Source organism: Octopus bimaculoides, chromosome 5, assembly GCF_046866305.1.
Source record: "Octopus bimaculoides isolate indiv1 chromosome 5, ASM4686630v1, whole genome shotgun sequence".
Lineage (NCBI taxonomy): Eukaryota > Metazoa > Mollusca > Cephalopoda > Octopoda > Octopodidae > Octopus > Octopus bimaculoides.
Window position 1 is genome coordinate 28519196 of NC_142932.1, and position 20961 is coordinate 28540156.

The window sequence follows — 20961 nt, forward strand, 5'->3', positions numbered from 1 at the left end:
AATGATGTATATTACTTAAGATGTTTACCTTGCCTTAACGTTTGTTGTCCTCTTTAACACTTATATATATATACATATATACATATATAATAAATGGAGCAAAACGCATATAATAAATAAGTTCCTTTAATTCCGACACATGCTTCAAAAATAATATGCACTCTAATGCAAAGGAATAAAAGATGTTATTATACATGTAATTTTCTCTTCACGGAACCATTTTACATACGCAGATTGCTCCATTTATTATTATTCTTCATATATATATATATATATATATATATATATATATATATACACTCACTTACATATATTGGGTTAGTAAGAAAATAATTTCGGTTTTTTAGGGTGAAATAAGTCATTGTTTTTCATACACAGAGTACACATTAATCAATTATAGATTTCCAGTTTCTCCGATAATATTTTGCCATCTTTCTGGTAACTTTACGATTTCGTGCTCATATAACTTCTGGTCCTTATCAGCCGAAAACTGAAGCAAGTGTGATTTCAGGTAATCATCATTATTGAATGTTTTACCGTTGAAGTAATTTTGCAAACTTCGAAATAACTGGTAATCTGATGATGCAGGTTCAGGGCTATATGGTGGATATGACTTCACTTCCCAACCATTCTTCAATAATTGTTCATGAGTTAGCAAAGACGTATGTGGTCTACCGTTCTTATGATGGAACACAATTCCTTTACGATTTGCCAATTCTGGCCGTTTTTCTTTGATGGGCTTCCTCCAGTTTCATTAGATGTTGACAGTAAACAGCTGAAATATTGCAAATATTGATTTGTTGTGTGAAGTAAATTTTACCCCAGTATCACTTTCATGGCATGCACTGCTTTCTCACTCAGTAATAATAATAATAATGATAATAATAATAATAATAATAATAATAATAATAATAACAATAATAATGATAATAATAGTTTTGATTTTTGCTATTTCTACTTTAGGTCCTAGGCCTCAAAGTTTGGTGATGGGGTGGGGGCAGTCGATTTGATCAACCCCAATACTCACATGGCACTTAATTTATTGATGCCGAAAGGATGAATGGCAAAGTCGTCCTCGGCGGAATTTGAACACAGAACGTAAGAACTACCGCTAAGCATTTCGCCCAGCGTGCTAACGGTTTTGCCAGCTCACCGCCAACAACAACAATAACATTTTTTCCCAAACACAATGTAATTTGAATTTATCGTTATTTATCATTATTTCTTACTTCCAGCTTGTGAAAATTTCTGAAGAATGTAGAGTTTTTCAGATGAATATTATATGTGTTTCTTAAAGTCATCAATTCTACAAAGCTAAACAATAGAATACGTTCGAAGAAATATGGCAGAATCGAACCATTTCTGCCGAAAGGAATTTGCGAGGATGTACAAAAAGCAAAGAAATTATATAATAAAAACAAAATAATCACAAAAGAAAACAAAGATTATTTTGAAGAAATTTCATTTTTAAAAAATACTTCAATATGTGGTAGGTGTATATTACTGTGTAAGAATATATATATGCCTACACAGTTATATACACCCATATATAATGCACGGCACTCATGCTTACGTACGTACATATAATATACATATATATGTACCTCTGTATATCTTTATATATATATGTATGTATGTATGTATAAATTCATATACATATAAATGCATAAACATATTTATAGGTCTATGGATGTAAAAATAAATATATATGTATGTGTGTGTGCAGATATATATCTCTACGAATATATATACATATATATATATATATATATATATATATATATATATATATATATATATATGTGTGTGTGTGTGTGTGTGTGTAGGTATATACACATGCCAGTTTGTCATAAGAATCACTACAAGCAGTATTCTAGGATTTACCAAAGTAAACAGAAGTATATATGTTCTCCGGCACTTTTGCTTGTATTGTCAAACAAATACAAAGTACTTGAACAAATTTCTATAGATGTGCAAACATTTCGCAGAATAATAACTCGATTTTGCTTTGTGTGTCTATATATTGCCTAAAATATACAATATTGCACCGAATATAAGAGGAAATTTTGCCCGTGCTGCAATCCCCTATTTAAACAAAGCGAGAAATATAAAAGGCACTATAAAATTATAAACTCTGAAATTTATAATCATGCTTATATGCATACATTCATACACATGTGTGTATATGTGTGCGTGCTTTTGTTTTCGAACGTAAGCATGTCTACATTAGCACACACCTATACAATCAATACATACGTATAACACACACACATACATATATACATACATACATATACATAGATATATACATACATATATATACATGTAATTATATATATATATATATATATATATATATATATATATATATATATATATATATATATATATATATATATATATATATATATATATATATAAAGGCATGTGTATACGCATGTGTAGTTATCAACGTGTAAATTTAGTCTTTTTTTCTTTTGTTCGTTTCTTTAGACATAGATACGTATGTATGTGTGTATATATATATATATATATATATATATATATATATATATATATATATATATATATGCATATATATATATATATGTAAATATATCTGTGTGTGGGTGTGTATGCATATATACAAGAATACTAATACTACTACTACTACTACTACTAATAATAATAATAATAATAATAATAATAATAATGATAATAATAATGGTAATAATTTTGGGTATATACTCATCGAGAAAACGAAGTTGGGGTATGATCTGAAAAGAGGTAAGGGAAAACTAAACCACTTGCTAATAATGGACAACCAGATGCAATTCACAAAATATATGGCAGAACTGGACAGACTAGTCCAGTCTCAGCAGATTTTCTCCAGTGATATTAAGATGGAGTTCGGACTCTCAAAATGTTCTACAATGGTGATGAGACGAGGAAAGCTTGCCAGGACCGAGGGCATATGATTGCCACGTGGTGAAATGATGTAAGTAATTCTATCTGAATCCAGCCATAAATACCTAGGAATATTTTAATTAAACATCTCGACATGAAGGTAAAGACAAAAAAGAGAACACCTGCGGTGAGTAAGAACAATATTGACTTTAAAGCGGAATGTCAGAAACATAATTTCTGCAATAAAGTTGCGCGCAGTCTCTGTAGTTTGTAATGGGCTGGATTCCCGACCTGGACAGAGAAGGAGGTGAAGGAGATGGACATAAAGTCAAGAATGCTTCTAACGATGCATGGAATCCATCACACACGTGCAGACGCTGATTGCCTATGCATAGAGAGCAAATGGAGAAAGGGGGCTGATAAGTGTGGTAGACTGCGTGCGCATCGAACTCGAGAGCTTAATGAGATATATATCCAAAAGTAGGGAAAGCTTGCTAGCGACAGTTATGAACGAGGGAGTATTCAGAGCAGAGAAAGAAGGAAAAACAAAGGAAGAAGTACAAAAATGACATGAAGAAGAATTATACAAGCAGGGACTACACAATCAATTCCATGCAGCCACCACAGAAGTTGCTGGAAACAATAGGTGGAATTGGCTCATGAAAGGAACCCCAAGGAAAGAGAACGAGAGCACTATGCTGACAGCGCAAGACCAAGGTCTGGCCACGAACTGCAAGGTCAACCTTAGGAATGAGCATGTGTCTCCGCTGTACCGCATCTGTAATTGAGTGAATGGAAGCATTGCCCATATCACGAACGAATGCCTTAGACTTGCCCAAAACCACAACAAGTTGTGGCGACACGATCAGGTAGCAATGTAATACATTGGAAACTGTGGGAAAAGTGGTGGTTTGGGAGAGGCAGGACGTGGTATGAGCGCAAACCAGAGACTGGCGGAGTCCGAGACTAGCAAAATCCTGGAGGATTTCCTAATCCAAACAGTTCAAGTGCCAGAGCATAAGAGACAGGACCTAGTATTGGTGGACAAGGTGCATAACATGTTATATAGTTGATGTTTCATAACCCTTTGACCCACGAATCGTCAAGAAGGAAGGCGAATAGATAAATAGATACAATACTGTTGATTACGAAATAGCCTCGATATGGTAAAGGAAGAAGGTGAAGATAGGGCCAATTATTGTTGCGTCCCTTGGAACAGTATCAGAACGCGTCATGAGGAATATAAATTAAATTGGAATAGAGTCCCCAGTAGAACTGCTGCAGGAACTTTCAGTGACCATTTCTTGGCTTCTTATGAATGTCTTCTCTCTGTTTATGAGTGCCTTCCCTTTTCTATATTTTTCTGTTCTACTTTGATTCTCTATGTCGTTTTCTCATACAAAATTTTGGATCGACTGGTGAAATATTTTGATGAAAAAACGAACGAAATTAAAACGTTACAGTTATATATAACTGGCCAAAGTGATGTCGAATAATATGCTTTTAGTAAGACACCCTTGTCTTATTAAGTTTCTAAATACAAGAGGGAGACACGCTCACACACACAGAAGTGTCATTTGTATATAGGCATCATTTCATTAGATATGCTTGAAAGGGTCCAACCGAAGCCAGAAAACATCAAAAACAACGGAAAAGTACTTCATACATAAAAATGAATACACGTTCCACGAGACTATTTTCGCACCCCTTATCTTATTTTGTAACACATAGCTATCATTTAACATCTCCTTATCTTCCTACCTGACCCTCATTTATTCTTCTTCTTGATCTAATCATTCATTACGTTGATTTCCACTTACATTATCCCTCCATATCACACCATCTTTGAATTACTAATTATAGATGTATTTCTCTTTCTTCTCCATTCCACACTTTTACCTATATTTTCTCTAATTATCTTCGCCGCTCTTGAACTTTCCTCAACTGAATTTAATAAAATAATTATTGTCGGATACAAATCTCCTTTAATGGTGTCTCTGTGTTTTGCATTTGCTTCGTTTCATATTTCTCACCAACACGTCTCTCTTTCTTGTCCACATTACTTTAATTCCTTCTCACTTATTTTCCGTGTTACTTTCTTTCCTTTTCTCCTACTTCTCTACTACCTCTCTTTCGCCCTTCTTTCCTTTCTTCCTCCCAAACACCTTTCCTTTTCCTTGCATCTCATGGCGTTTATGCTCTGTTTCATTTCCTTCTTTCTTGCGTTCTCCTTTCGATACTCTTCCATTTATGCCAACGAGAAGTACTGGAAAAACAACTATTTATAAATTAATATCATTGAAAGATTTTCGGAAGCATACCATTTAATGATCAATTTCATTCGGCTTATTGTTCTCTAGCAATGAAGTAGTCAGACTAAACCACTGAGTTTATAAAAGCTATTGACCAGAGCACTTACTACATGAATGAAATGGAAACGTGAAAAGTAAATCAGAAAACTAAGAAATTCAATTCCTGCAAATAGTCTTATTCCATTAAGTTTCCCTAGGTCGAAATTGTTATAATAAGTAATTACATTGTACCGCTAACCTTGTATGCTTTGCAATTGACACGATCGCCGGAGACATGTACAAAACATTCATTTCTATTACAAGTGAAAAACATTTTTGCTTACTTCCACTAACTCAACGGGATCGTGTAAACCGGTTGAGTCGATTAACATTGTTAGCGTAGCTTAGTTAACAACCAAATCAGTAATTAGGTACCTACGTATTATGTAGAAGGTGCATTAGCAGCAAATGATTCATGTACATTTAGTAACTTGCCACTAGTTTCAATTCTTATTCCCGGTAGTCACGAAACAATTAACTAACTAACTCACTGATAAAGGTTGCTTTAACGGAATACAATCAATGACTGAAATGCTAACCAACGGCGAAACAGAAAATTCCACTTTAGTTAATAGAAGAGTAAACAGGAAGGGGAATTAAGCAGGAGGAATTTAATAAGAATCTTGTAAATTTGATAGAAAGTGTTTCCGCTGTTGGGTAATATAATTAATGCGTTTCACTAACGAAGAAAAGTTGAAGGCATAAATTCTGTAATTCATGATTTACGCTCATACAAACACACACATAAAATCACACACTCATATAAAAAAAAATACATATTCTTTTCTTTTCTGCTTTTGTTTTGGTTTTGGTATTCTGCCTGCATCAGACTTTTTCAGTTCATTTATTTTGCTTAACACTAAAGCTTACATATCGATTAAGAGAAGCAGAGAAGGAAAAAAATATATATATATAAATTCTCTAATGTGTGTATCTATGTGTGTGCGTGTATGTGTGTGTATGTGTGTGTGTGTGTGTTTGTGAGTGTATATAAATATATATATAAGAGACAAGGTTTATGTATGCCGCTATATGTGTGTATATATATATATATATATATATATATATATATAATACAGACTGGGACAAGAACGCAAAACATATTGACAGTTAGGTGATACAAGAAAGGGACAAAACATCCGCACACATATATATATACACACGTATATGATGAGATACATACATACATACACACACACACACACTTATATATATATATATATATATATATATATATATATATATATATATATATATATATATATATACACGCATATATATACACACATATATGAAGAGATACATACGTACATACATACATACATAGACACACACACACACACACACACACATATATATATACAGACACATATGAAGAAAGAAATACATACGTACATACATACATACACATATACATGTATATGGGTATGTGTGTATGGTGTATATGGAAAGCATATATTTTGAATCTTTCAGAAATAAGTTACTTTACAATTATAAACAGTGGAATGGAATTTAAGAGGGTACGATTCAGTGATGGGACTAGAAAACAATTTGTAGAGCAAAATCAAGGAAAGAACGGCTTGGAAGAAGAATATGATTACACATTTTGAAACGTAGGAATCGGTAGAGAAAAATCAACAGGGATGGATGTGTGGCAAGTAGCTTGCTTACCAACCATATGGTTGCGGGTTCGGTCCCACTGCGCGGCACCTTGCGGCAGTGTTTTCTACTATAGCCTCGGGCCGACCAAAGTATTGTGAATGAATTTGGTAGACGGAAACTAAAAGCCCGTCGTATGTATGTGTATGTATATATGCATCTATATATATATATATATATATATATATATATATATATATATATATATACTGGTCTTGCCCGTTTATGTTCTGGTGTTTGCTGATTTTTTTCTGGAGAAAATTATTTTCTTTGTGGTTGGGTCGTTGGTGACCTCTTTCTAGCATATCGGATGTCCACTTAGTGGTCATCCCTTCGTATACGCATATATATATATATATATATATATATATATATATATATATATATATATATATATATATATATATATATATATATATATATATATATATATGCGTCCGTGTATATGTATGTGTGTCCGTGTTTGTCACCCCATCATCGCTTAACAACCGATGTTAGTGTGTTTAAGTCACCGTAACTTACCGGTCCGGCAAAAGATTCTGATAGGATAAGTACCCGGCTCACAAAGAATAAGTCGTGGGGTAGAATTCTCCAAGACGGTGCTCCAGCATGGCCTCAGTCAAATGACTGAAACAAACTGCAAGAAGGAATAAAAGTAAAGAATCTTTGTCAGCGAATATACTCACATTATTAACATATAAGTAACACATGCTCATATGCATACTTTCTTTGCTTAGATATATAAATGTAACCTTGTATACAAGCATACAATAATGCATACATTTCTACATAGATAGATTAATGTATACATACATACATACATACGTACATACATACATACATACATTCATACATATATACATGCATACATACATACATACACGTATTACCTCTAGCAAAACTTCCTTCCCTTTCGAAATTTCCTGTTGGTATCTATAAAACATTTTCTTAATTTATGGCGTATACTTATTTGTATGCGTTGGAGAATGTGTTTATCATAAAATGCGAATGTGTCTGTCATTAAGATTCTAAGTCTTCAATGAATGCATATTTTTTTTTACCTTTTCACAGGTATTCGAATAAATATATACCAAGTTTGATAGCTGTATGTATACACAAGTACGCACAGGATTACTTGCAAATACACACGGCGCCAAACATATATATACCAATAAATTCACGAATATATGTGCATCCTTATGTATATACACAAATACACCCATATGTTGTTGGCACTCCGTCGCTTACGACGACGAGGGTTCCAGTTGATCTGATCAACGGAACAGCCTGCTCGTGAAATTAACGTGCAAGTAGATGAGCACTCCACGCACACGTTTACCCTTAACGTAGTTTTCGGGGATATTTAGCGTGACACAGAGTGTGACAAGGCTGGCCCCTTTGAATTACAGGCACAACAGAAACAGGAAGAGTGAGAGAAAGTTGTGGTGAAAGTGTACAGCAGGGTTCACCACCATCCCTGCCGGAGCCTCGTGGAGCTTCAAGGTTATGTGCATCTATTGTTTTCATAATCGGTCATAATGTCTTACGTTTAAGATGATTCCCATGCTTTCCCTGATGAGAAGGTTACAATTTTAATATCAAAGATCCCTATGGATCACACAGGTTGTAATCCTTTGAAACATATGTAGGAATAAAGTATGCAATTATAACATGCGTTTTCTCCAATCCTTAAATTCTTAAATATACTCAAATACCCAAAATTTCAAGGAGTTCCTGCCTTAAAAACAGGAACTAAACCACAGTTATTTTGTGTTCTTTGCTACATTGGTTTCTATTAACCCATTTACTCTATCAGAAGAATTTTTATTCATTAAGATAGAAGAAATACACATAATTATATATATATATATATATATATATATATATATATATATATATATATATATATATATATATATATATATATACTAAGGATATCGTCCAGCGTGCTAACCATTCTTTTCTACTCTAGGAACAAGGCCCGAAATTTTTGGGGAGGGGGCCAGTTGATTTGATTGACCCCAGTACGCAACTGGAACTTAATTTATCGACCCCGAAGGATGAAGGGGTCGACCTAGGCGGAATTTGAACTCAGAACGTAAAGGGAGACGAAATACCACGAAGCATTTCGCCGAGTGTACTAACGTATCATATTTCTTTACTGCCCACAAGGGGCTAAACACAAAGGGGACAGACCAGGACAGACAAGGACAAACAAAGGGATTAAGTAGATTACATGAACCCCAGTGCGTAACTGCTACTTAATTTATCGACCCCGAACGGATGAAAGGCATAGTCGACCTTGGCGGAATTTGAACTTAGAACGTAATGGCAGATGAAATACCGCTAAGAATTTCGCCCGGCGTCCTAACGTTTCTGCCAGCTCACCGCCTTTGTGCGTCCATGCATAACATAGCACACACAGACATACACACATATACATGAATCTGTTTATATATATATATATATATATGAATACACACTTGTATGTATGTGTGTGTATGTGAGTGTTTGAGTGTGTCTGCATCAATGCGTGTGTGTTCGTGTGTGGCGTGGGTGTGTTCGTGTGTGGCGTGGGTGTGTTCGTGTGTGGCGTGGGTGTTTGTGCAATATAAATTTAAAATGCACTGAATTGTTATTTAGAATTATAAATCTCTATCAAAAATGAAACTATGCGGGAAAATAGCATATAGTTTGGCGGGAGAAATCGTTATTTCTTTTGAAGAAAATCTTGAACCGATTAGACTGTCCAGTTGCGAAAACCTTTGTCTTATTTCATATATAACAATCTAGTTATGCATTACATATTCAACGGACTATAAAGTTTCATAGCAACGTAACTCGGATAATATGCAGTTCACGGCAACTGCAATGTGATTTAAAATAGATATAAAAGAGAAGAAAAAAATTTTTTTACTTCTTTCGTCATAGAATCTCACTGGATCAATAAAGTGGTTATATAGGCGTAAAAGACGAGATCAAAGAGATTTATAATAAATTCTGCTAAGTACATGTCCAGAGTTTCAAGGATAGAGTAGACCGTACTGTGAGACACGTGTATATGAACACAGAAATCTTATATATGAAAATGAATGTCTCCTAAAAAAGAAGGACCGATATGTCATATAAACATCACACAGTAAACATGAGTTTGACATAGATATATAGAAAACTTTCAGGAAAGATAATTCTCCGCTTCAATATACAATATAAAAATCAACAAAGGTAAAAAATATGGATGTGTGTAATCATGATTTCCGAACCGAATAGAGAAGCTATTAATACAACGACTATGATAGGCTAACAAGCGTCGAAAATAAATATGCACGGTTTCAAAATTTCATGCTCCTTGAGATCTATGATTTGATAACATAATTCAAATAGAGGATGGGGAAACAGAGTGTATTTACTATAAGCCATATAAACAGAGAAAAAAATGTAAGATAACAGTAGCGGAAAATTAGTTTTCTGCGGTGTTTGCATGTATTTAGATTTAGTTGGGAAGATGTAAACATACATTTGATCCAACCTGCCAAAAGAATTTCTGGTAGCTGAGGAGAAGGAGAAATTGGAAGTAAATACGGAGAGGACGTACAGAAGAAAACGTTCAAATTCGGAGCGTATAGGTACTTTCCTGATAATGCATGCTGTACGCAGAGCGTGATTTTGTGGGGGTTTTGTCTTTTTAATAATCGTTTCAAATTTTTCCAGTTTGTGGGGGGAGGGAATGAGTCGATTACAGGAACCCCAGTGTTCGAGGGGAATTATTTTATCGACTCCGAAAGAATAAAAGATAAAGTCGACCTCGGCAGAATTTGAACTCAGAACGTAGCGACGGACGAAATCCTGCTAAACATTTCGTCCGGCGCGCTAACGATTCCAACAGCGCGCCGCCTTTTTTGTATTTTTGTTATTAAATAATCCTTTCTACTACAGGCGCAATGCCTGAAATTAATGGGGATGGGGCCAGTCGATTATATCCTAACTGTTACTTAATTTGTCGAGCCCGAAAGGATGAAAGGTAAAGTCGACCTCGGCGGAATTTGAACTCAGAACATAAAGACAGACGATATATTGCTAAGCATTTCGTCCGGCGTTCTAAAGTTTTTGCCAGTTCGCTGCCTTTTTTTTTATCTAATAATAATAGCGTTTCACATTCTGGCGTGAGGTCAGCAAATTAAGTGGTGGGGCGGGCGGAGATGTGTAGATTATATCTATGCTCGTACTCAATTTTCTACTAACTTTATCGACACCGAGCGGATAAGATGCGAAGTCGAATATAAATGAATTTAAACCTCAGGACGCAAAGGCGGATGAAATATCGGTAAGCATTTAGTCCGGCGTGCTAATTAATCTGTCAACTCACCGTCGTCTTAATAATAATATTGCTTTCAAATTTTAGCACAAGGTTAGCAAATTTGAAGCGGGGGAGTAAGTGGACTCCACTGTTCAACTTGTACTTATTATATCGAAAGTGGAGGCGCAATGGCCCAGTTGTTAGGGCAGCGGACTCGCGGTCATGGAATCGTGGTTTGGAATCCCACACCAGGCTTTGTCAGTGCTTATTAAGCGAAAACATCTAAAACTCCACGAGGCTCCGGCAGGGGATGGTGGCGAACTCTGCTCTACTCTTTCACTACAACTTTCTCTCACTCTTTCTTCCTGCTTCTGTTGTACCTGTATTTCAAGGGCAAGCCTTGTCACACTCTTTGTCACGCTGAATCTCCACGAGAACTACGTTAAAGGTACACGTGTCTGTGGAGTACTCAGCCACTTGCACGTTACTTTCACGAGCAAGCTGTTCCGCTGATTGGATCAACTGGAACCCTCCTCGTCGTAACCGACGGAGCGCCGTAATAATTATATCGAAAACAAACGCATGAAACGCAAAGTCGACCTCAATGGAATTTGCACTGAGAACATAAAAATGAATGAAATGCTCCGAAGTATTTTGTCCGGCATCCTGATGATTCGGCCTGATCACTGTCTTCATCTTCTTACTACTACTACTACTACTACTAATAATAATAATAATAATAATAATAATAATAATAATAATAATAATAATAATAAAAAGAAGACGAAGCTGATGATGATGATGATGATGAGGGTTGATGATGATGATGATGGTGGTGGTGGTGGTAGTGGTGGTGGTGGTGGTGGTGGTGGTGTTGGTGGTGGTGACGATGATGATGTAATTATTCTATATAGTGTTCAGCTGCGTCACAATGCTCAAGGGCACGAGAAAATGGAGTCTTAACTAAGATCTTCAAAGCCCTATCTGATTAGCATTACACTAAAAAGTGATTTGTGGATATGCAAAAGAAGTGACAGATTCTTCTTCATGGATAAGAAACATGTGAAGAAAAGAAAACAAAAAAACACCAAATCTGTGCAGTCGAAGAGGCATGAAAATTTATTTTCATGAGGAAAACCAAAATATTTCTTACACCGTTGGAGTTCATAGCAAAGCTTGTTACTGTATGTCCCACAAGTATACTATTTAGTGTGGAGGCACAATGGCCCAGTGGTTAGGGCAGCGGACTTGCGGGCATGGGATCGTGGTTTCGATTCCCAGGACGGGCTTTATGAGTGAGTGTTTATTGAGTGAAAACACGTAAAGCTCCACGAGGCTCTGGCAGGGGTTGTTGGTGAACCCTGCTGTACTCTTTCACCACAGATTTCTATCACTCTTTCTACCTGTTTCTGTTGTGCCTGTATTTCAAAGGGCCGACCATGTCACACACTGTGTCACGCTAAATCGCCCCGAGAACTACATTAAGGGTACATGTTTCTGTGGAGCGCTCACCCACTTGCACGTTATATTCACTAGCAGGCTCAACGGATCAACTGGAACCCTCGTCGTTGTAACCGACGGAGTGCCACGGTACGATATAGTATTACGAAACAGAACGATTCGGAACAATTTCTTCAGGACGAAGGTGTACAGAACGACCAGCAAAGCAGACTACTCACGCGCAGACAAACACAGCCATGCGCACAAGTGCACGTGCGAATATACAGATGTAGGTATATGCATCTATATATATATATATATATATATATATATATATATATATATAAGATAATAAGAGTGAAAAAACTACAGAAGGCTTGTGTTACATGGTTAAAGTATATATTTAAATTATGTCAGGAATATGTTAGAAAAATGTTAGAAAAATGTTATAAAATCTTTTTGGTATATAAACATTGTATTTTGAGAACTAACCGGTTTCGTGTTGTCTTTTCAAATTTCTCTACTTCATTGTGTCGTGTTCGTTCCAGTCTGAGAAATATATATATAGTGAGAGAGAGAGAGAGAGAGAGAGAGAGAGAGAGAGATAGGTATACATACATACATACATACATACATAATTTGCTGCTATCGGCCAAGCGACTGATTAGAAAGCGTTTCTGAATGTGCATAAAGAAGTTTGTTTCTTCTCGCTCTTTCACTTTATATATATATATATATATATATATATATATATATATATATATATATATATATAAACAATTGCAGCGTGGAAGGTGTTTATAAGATTTATAAGCCATTTAAAATAACACACAAAATCCGTTAGATTCACTTCAACATTTTAATTTAATTTGTCAAAATATTTTCGTCGCTTTGAGACCGCAACCTGTTCACTGACAAAATTCTGTGATGCAGCACAGAAATTTGTCAGTGAACAGGTCGCGGTCTCAAAGCGACGAAAATATTTTGACAAATTAAATTTAAATGTTGAAGTGAATTTAACGGATTTTGTGTGTTATTTTAAATGGCTTATAAACACCTTCCACGCTGCAATAGTTTTCGTTCCAGCACACGATCTCAGATCAGGTCACTTGCTATGCAAGTGCATCTCCGTAATATATATATATATATATATATATATATATATATATATATATATATATATATATATATATATATATATATATATATAGGTATGTATGTATATATATGTATATACATATATACATTATATATATATATATAGTTAATCAAATTATATGTGTGGATATGAATGTATCTATGTATATATGTCTACACACATACATATGCATACATATCTTTCCCATTATTGGCGAAAGAGACGTCTACACATATTGACAATACGTAAATGATGCTTTTCATTGTCTCTCTAATCTGCAAACCTACACTCGCAAACCACTCTTTATGCGTCAAGTAATGCTATAAGATAACCAGGTGAGTTCATCAGCAAGAAGACGATTTACATCATAGATGTGATTGTGGCTATCCCGTTCATGCGCTGTCGGCCTTGCAAAACATGATAATGATTTGCTCTTGCATAAGGTCTTAGTATTTGGTATCGTATGTTGGGATCGAGATTACATTTGATACATCCAAGTATTGCCTGCATCTTAGGTTATCTTTTCTCCGCCTTAATAGACACACAAATCAGTATATACATTGAATACAAAAACACACATTGGCAAACACATACATATCCACAACACACACGAACGCACCCATACAGAAACAGACCCACAAACTAAACCACATACATATATACCTGAAATGGCCCCGTGTTCAGCATACAAGTTAGATTATCTTTCCTCCGCTTCATATACTGAGAAAACAGATACTGAATACACACACACACATACGAACGTATATATATATATATATATATATATATATATATATATATATATATATATATATATATATATATATATATATATATATTTACGTGTGTATGAGAGTGTATACAAATATAAAATTACGTATATGTATGTATATATATGTATATATACATATATATATATATATTCTGTATATGTATATGTGTTTGTATGTGTTTATTCATGATGCATGTATATGTATATATATATATATATATATATATATATATATATATATATATATATATATATATATATATATATATATATATATATATATATATATATATATATATATATACATATAATATATATACATATATATATATATACATACATAAGTATGCACATATACATGAAAGCATATTTAATAGACACATGCATACACATATGTGAATATTTGTGAGTGAATGTGTGATGAAAAAAACATATAGTTACAAGTAGTTACATTAGCAAATTCGAAAACTATGCCATGAGTAGTGTGACTTTCTGATCCCTTGTCCTAATCTATTTCGCTATCTAATAGGGGCCTGCTAAAGTCGGTCACCCACCTTGAAGTTAATGGGATAAATTAATTTGAAAACCGGTTGTTAGTGAATGCTCTGAACATATAAATTATACATTTTTTTGCTTACCACAATTTTGTACATTCATCTACAACAAACCAACTACGGACTCCTTATGTAATAGCTCAAAATACTATCAATGGCATGCAGAACTCCTTCACATCGCACATAATTACAAAGTGCATGTACAAACACGATAATATAGTTCTAGTTTCATTATAACTTGACAAAAGATTAACGTTACGGATGAATAGGTCTTGATTATAGGGTTTGTAATGAGTTCTGACTTCTGATATACAGCAGCAGTATATTAAACCCTTTAACATCAACTATCTTTCTACGTAGATATTACGAGTAAATATCATTTCCAGAAGAATATCTAACCGTTGGTGATGAATTGGCAACCAATATTGTTTCGTGAGAAGGCATGTAATATTTTCAACTCAGATAGCAATATACTTTTAGTTCGAGTGTAGTGACCTTTTTTTTTTTTTTTCATCTATCTCTCGTTTGTCGGAAGAAAGAGCACGTCCTGAATAGAAACTTAACATAAACTACGAATTAACTTTTCAGATATTTGAAAGGAAAAATAGAATAAAAACTGTAATCTACTTGTGTTTTCATGAAACCCCAGTGGGACAATAGCTTCCGTGATATACGTAGAAGAATACCCAAACTATAGGATGTGTGTAATTATTTTCCCTATTATTTTCTTCTTCTTTTTCAAGACACTTTTATAATGTATTTTCCCCACTCTTTCGTTACCCGTTGGAACAAAACTTATTTATCTACTTTAAAACATCATTTCCTGAACGAGATTCAAACTGCTTTTTATACTATTTGCAGTCAATTCACTGACCAACGGACAGTGTAGTATATTCCATGCTGACATGTTTATTGGACAATAAAAATTCTTCAAGCCCTGTATGAAACACATCTAAGACATTATTCCGGTTACAAATTAAGCTAACACAACAACAATAAATAAATATCTCTATTGATTATCGAAGGCAAGCTCATCGAAATTGCAGTGAAAGCAAAAACCCAAGAGGCGATGCAAATATTTCTTCACAGATTCGCTGCTGTCGACTTGTAAGAAATATATCTTACAACCGTAATGGACAAAAGTAAAATTAAGTGCCTTTCACACAGGATGGAATATTTCACTACGGTATATATTTTATAATTTATTTTGGGGACTCGATGATTACAAATCGATAAGCAAACCAATTTGAAAACTAGCCAAGCTTAACTTAGTTCACTTTCGTTTAGACTTATTTCTATATTATATATCTCATTTTATTTTACAATTATTTACTGTGTTTCATTTTTTTTTTCCATACGTCATTTTATTGAAAGTGAAAATTTTCGGTCGATGTTAATTTTTTTTATTTTTTGATTAGCTTATTGTTAACACTTTGGGAGTCGAATATTTTTAAGTAATCGTAAAGAATAACTTCAAAAAGAATACACAAGTTATTTTGTCCAACTCCATACGCTGTATATACATAACACGATGAAGTGTCTTGTTTCCACACAACATATTCACGGTCGAAATTAAAGAATCTTCATTTACGTCTGTTCCAGTGCTTGTTCCATTACCATGACATTTGTCCACAATATGTTTGATATGAAATAATTTTAATGCAACAACCCCCAGATGCTTTTACTTTGCATTCCACATACGATCTTGTCTCCGGTAAATTATTCCAGTAATTTCCTAAAATCAGTATTTTGCTTTCAGACTAATGTCAGTTAATAATGTATCAAACTTCTTCAATGGTTATTGATTTCTACTGAAAAGTAAGCAACGGACTTATGTAATGTTTTTTTTTTTTTTTCTTTTCGCGGCTGTTACATGTAGAACGTTGCTTTAACGGTTATAATTTCGTCTATACCATCTTGGTTTTCGAATCCGAAAGATGTAGATACCTATTCTGGAAACCGACTACATGGACGAATGTAGGAGCATGTAGTGTCTTGTCCTTTTTTCAATGATTTCAATCGAATAACGCTTTACTGTTATTTCCAGACCTTTTAGCTTTCACCTAGGGTTCGTTGAAAACTCAGTTCCTCTGGTAACTACAAGTTCAACTTTGTTCGACTGGTTGTGACCTCAAAAAGTCCTCCAGGCCTTTTCATGCTTAAAGCAGCTTGAAAATACGCTTCATACTCATGTGGTAAAATAAGGGTCATGAAAGACTAAATTAATTTCAGCAAAATATTTGTCCTTACGTGTGCAAATTGTTTCTTTTAGGACGAGGCGCCAATTTAACACACTTCTGACTCCATGCTACGTCGTGTGTTCCTGACATATTTCCGACTTCAATCTATGCCACGCTTTGCAGATATAGAGCTAAGAGAAGAAATAAGCAGTCTTAGCCATCAGAGAGTTACCACTGAATGCAGTTACGTACTAAATATTTTGTGAAAATATGGTTGGTTAAATACAAGAAGTAACAGACCATCTTATTGTGGGTGGGAAGTAACTCAATACAGTACAATGGGAAAATAGTTTAATCTAACTGGTTTTAAGGAACACAAAGTTTGAATCAGCTGTTTATCGATCTAAATATATCAACAAGATGTACCAATACATTTTATTGTAGTGGTGGGACTAATATCTGGGTTTTTTTCTTAATTTAATTTTTTTTTTGCCAATTCTTGGTCCCTTATTAAACAATTTTCACGTGGCCAGGGATGCTACTCACGTTGCTGCAAGTAGCAATAGAAATATTTTCACCACACCAGAAAACGGGTGAACTCTAAATCTGTTTATTCACTATTTCCTAAAGTGAAGTGATTTCGTACACACACGTGCGCGCACACACAGAAATACGTAGACTAATACGTGCATACATACATACACATACATATATACATATATATATATGTGTGTGTGTGTGTGTGTGTGTGTGTATGTTGTATATGTTGTTGAATATAATAATTCTTCAGTAATAGAATACGGTTACTTCCTATAGAAGTGTTTCTTATATTAAATAAATAAATAGGCAATTAATTATTGCGGCGTAACGTATATAAGTTTCTATTGAGCATTACGTAGAATTATTTTCTGTAGTCTCTCTTGCTTAAATGAATGAATGTCTAAAGTGAAATTTGGTCTGGCGTTTCTTTTTTTATCGTTTTTTAACAGCTAAATTTTTTTTCAGATGTTCAATTAGAATTTTACCAATGTGAATTACCTTCCTAATGTTGTGTTAACATAAATTTTCGTACATATTATCAACATTGAATATATTATGTATATATATGAGAGGCGACTCCAGGTCACCAGCGTCACTCGGGCTCATCACAGATTTCGCATAAGACACATGCCTGCTCGAAGAATTTCACATTTTCAGCTTTATTTTCTATCCCTAAATGGCATATTGTTTTTTTTGTTTGTTTTTTTTTCTAGCACTGTGTATTTCTAAGCTAAGCGTAAAAATGAAGCAACCCTGCAAAACACAACTAATCTTTACACACAGACGCACAGAATAACAGCAATCAAATAACGACAGCGGAGTACACAACAAACATCAGCGATCTGACTGTCGCTTCTACTCTTAACAAGAGATGTCAGTTAGTCCTTTACAACTACCAGACTCGTTCGTATTAGCTGGAGTTGCTGGATAAGTTTTAGTCCTTTTTAAGGATATTGTAGAATGGAAACTTTTCGTAGATTGAAATTTAAATCCTAATCTATTTACAATTTTTTTTGTTTTAAGAAAACATTCAATTTGGATTACTTCTAATTTTTACAATTATAGATAACAACTCAGGTTGTAGCTTCTAAGCCGGAGTCAGACGTGTGTGAACGATAACGAGAAAATGTCTGCTACGAATGATAGCTTATGACACAGGACACTTGTAAGACGTTATGAGCGCAGCCAGACTTTTAGCAAACTGCAGCAAATTTTGATGGATAACACAACTGAGGCAATAGTGTGTGTGAGAGAAAATGAAAGTGGGAAAGAGACAGCGAGACTAGAGGACTATTTCAGTACCTGGGCACACAATACTTATCAAGAAACTCAGTTAACAGTAATGTTGCTCGCTTGCGAAGATGGTGATATAACGACCGTGATCGGCGAATATCGTTGCTATTTCATATAACCGTCATTCTATACATTGTCTTATTCGGCTCCAAACTTGGGTATGTTATAGGCAATGCTGTCATATCGTCATAATACAATGCAAAAATATCTACAAAAATATCTACACGAAAAAAAGAGTATTGGATCTATGATTATGCGCCAACAAAGTATTTTATAAGTCTTTTATATTTGCGAGCATTACACATCTTTAAATGACATCTTCCTCATAGTACGTTTGTGCGTAGTTTGTTGTTGCTAGGAATCTGATTCTGTGTTTCTGTTTCTCTTCAGGTGTACGTTATTCGTTTGCTTATGTATATTAGTATCTCTGTATAAATCTATGTATATGAGTGTTCCTTTGTAATAGTACGTATGCATGTTTAATTGTATGGCAGCATTCGACGAATACATTGCCATTTTTATCTAAAGCAATAAAATGTATGAAGAAAACAGATATAAGCAAATATAGAAAGAAAATATAACAAATAAATATTACAAAAGAAACTTAGTGTAATCATTTGAAATGTATCTTCCAGAAGCGGTTTGTATTCTATTACACATATTTCTTCACCTAACATAACATAATCTTCTGCTTCACACAGTCATTACGCCAGTTGGCTATCGTTAATTCTCTGCAGAAATCATATCTGAGTGAAAATTTCAATAGTTCCTTTGCTGTTTCCCACCTCTAGCGTATAATTCCAGTTACCATTTGTGTTATCTCGATATTTATCTAATTCATTCAGTGCACTCATTCATTTATTAAATGTATAGCTAACAGTCAATCATAAAACATCGCAAGCGTGGATGTTCCAGACAAATATAGACTGTCATAAACATAAGCAGACGCATACACACCAACACGCACATGCAACAGACATAAACTACATACATACATATATATATACATATATATATACATATATATGTACATATATATATATATATATGTACACACACACACACACACACACATATATATATATATATATATATATATATATATATATATATATATATATATATACATATGTACATATATATATATGTACATATATATATATATATACACATATGTACATATATATACATATGTACATATATATATATATATGCATATATATATATATATATATATATATATATATATATATATATACATATATACACATGCATATATATCTATATATATATATATATATATATATATATATATATATATATATATATATATATATTTGCGAGGAATTGTATGTTTGTGCGTGCGTGTACAAACGAGTTTGTACTTTTGGATATGTGCGTGAGTCTGCGCGCTTTTGTGCGTGGAATGTGTATACGTGTCTATGTATGCGAAATCATTATTCAATAAGAGCCATGCGTGCAGGAGTGCTGTCTTCAATTTTTTGTTGAATATCTCACATCTAGTGTTGTAACTTTGAATTAGAAAGGAAAACTATATCTAGAAACGAAGTATAAAAATAAAAATACCAGAAATAACATATAATTCTAAAAATTTTATCGATATGCAAGGTAATTCATAACAGCCGAAATGTCTTTGCATGTCACCAGAAGTTATTTCGATATTCAGAATTAAATAAACTACAAATCTCCCTTTCGTACGAATATATAATCTAAACGCTACCTAAGTAAAATAATGGTTCCTATGTTTTTTCAAAATATTTGTATAGAATTTTGAGCAGAAAGCATTGAAGCTAATTGACTGCTATACATTAAGAATATTATAGGGAGAAT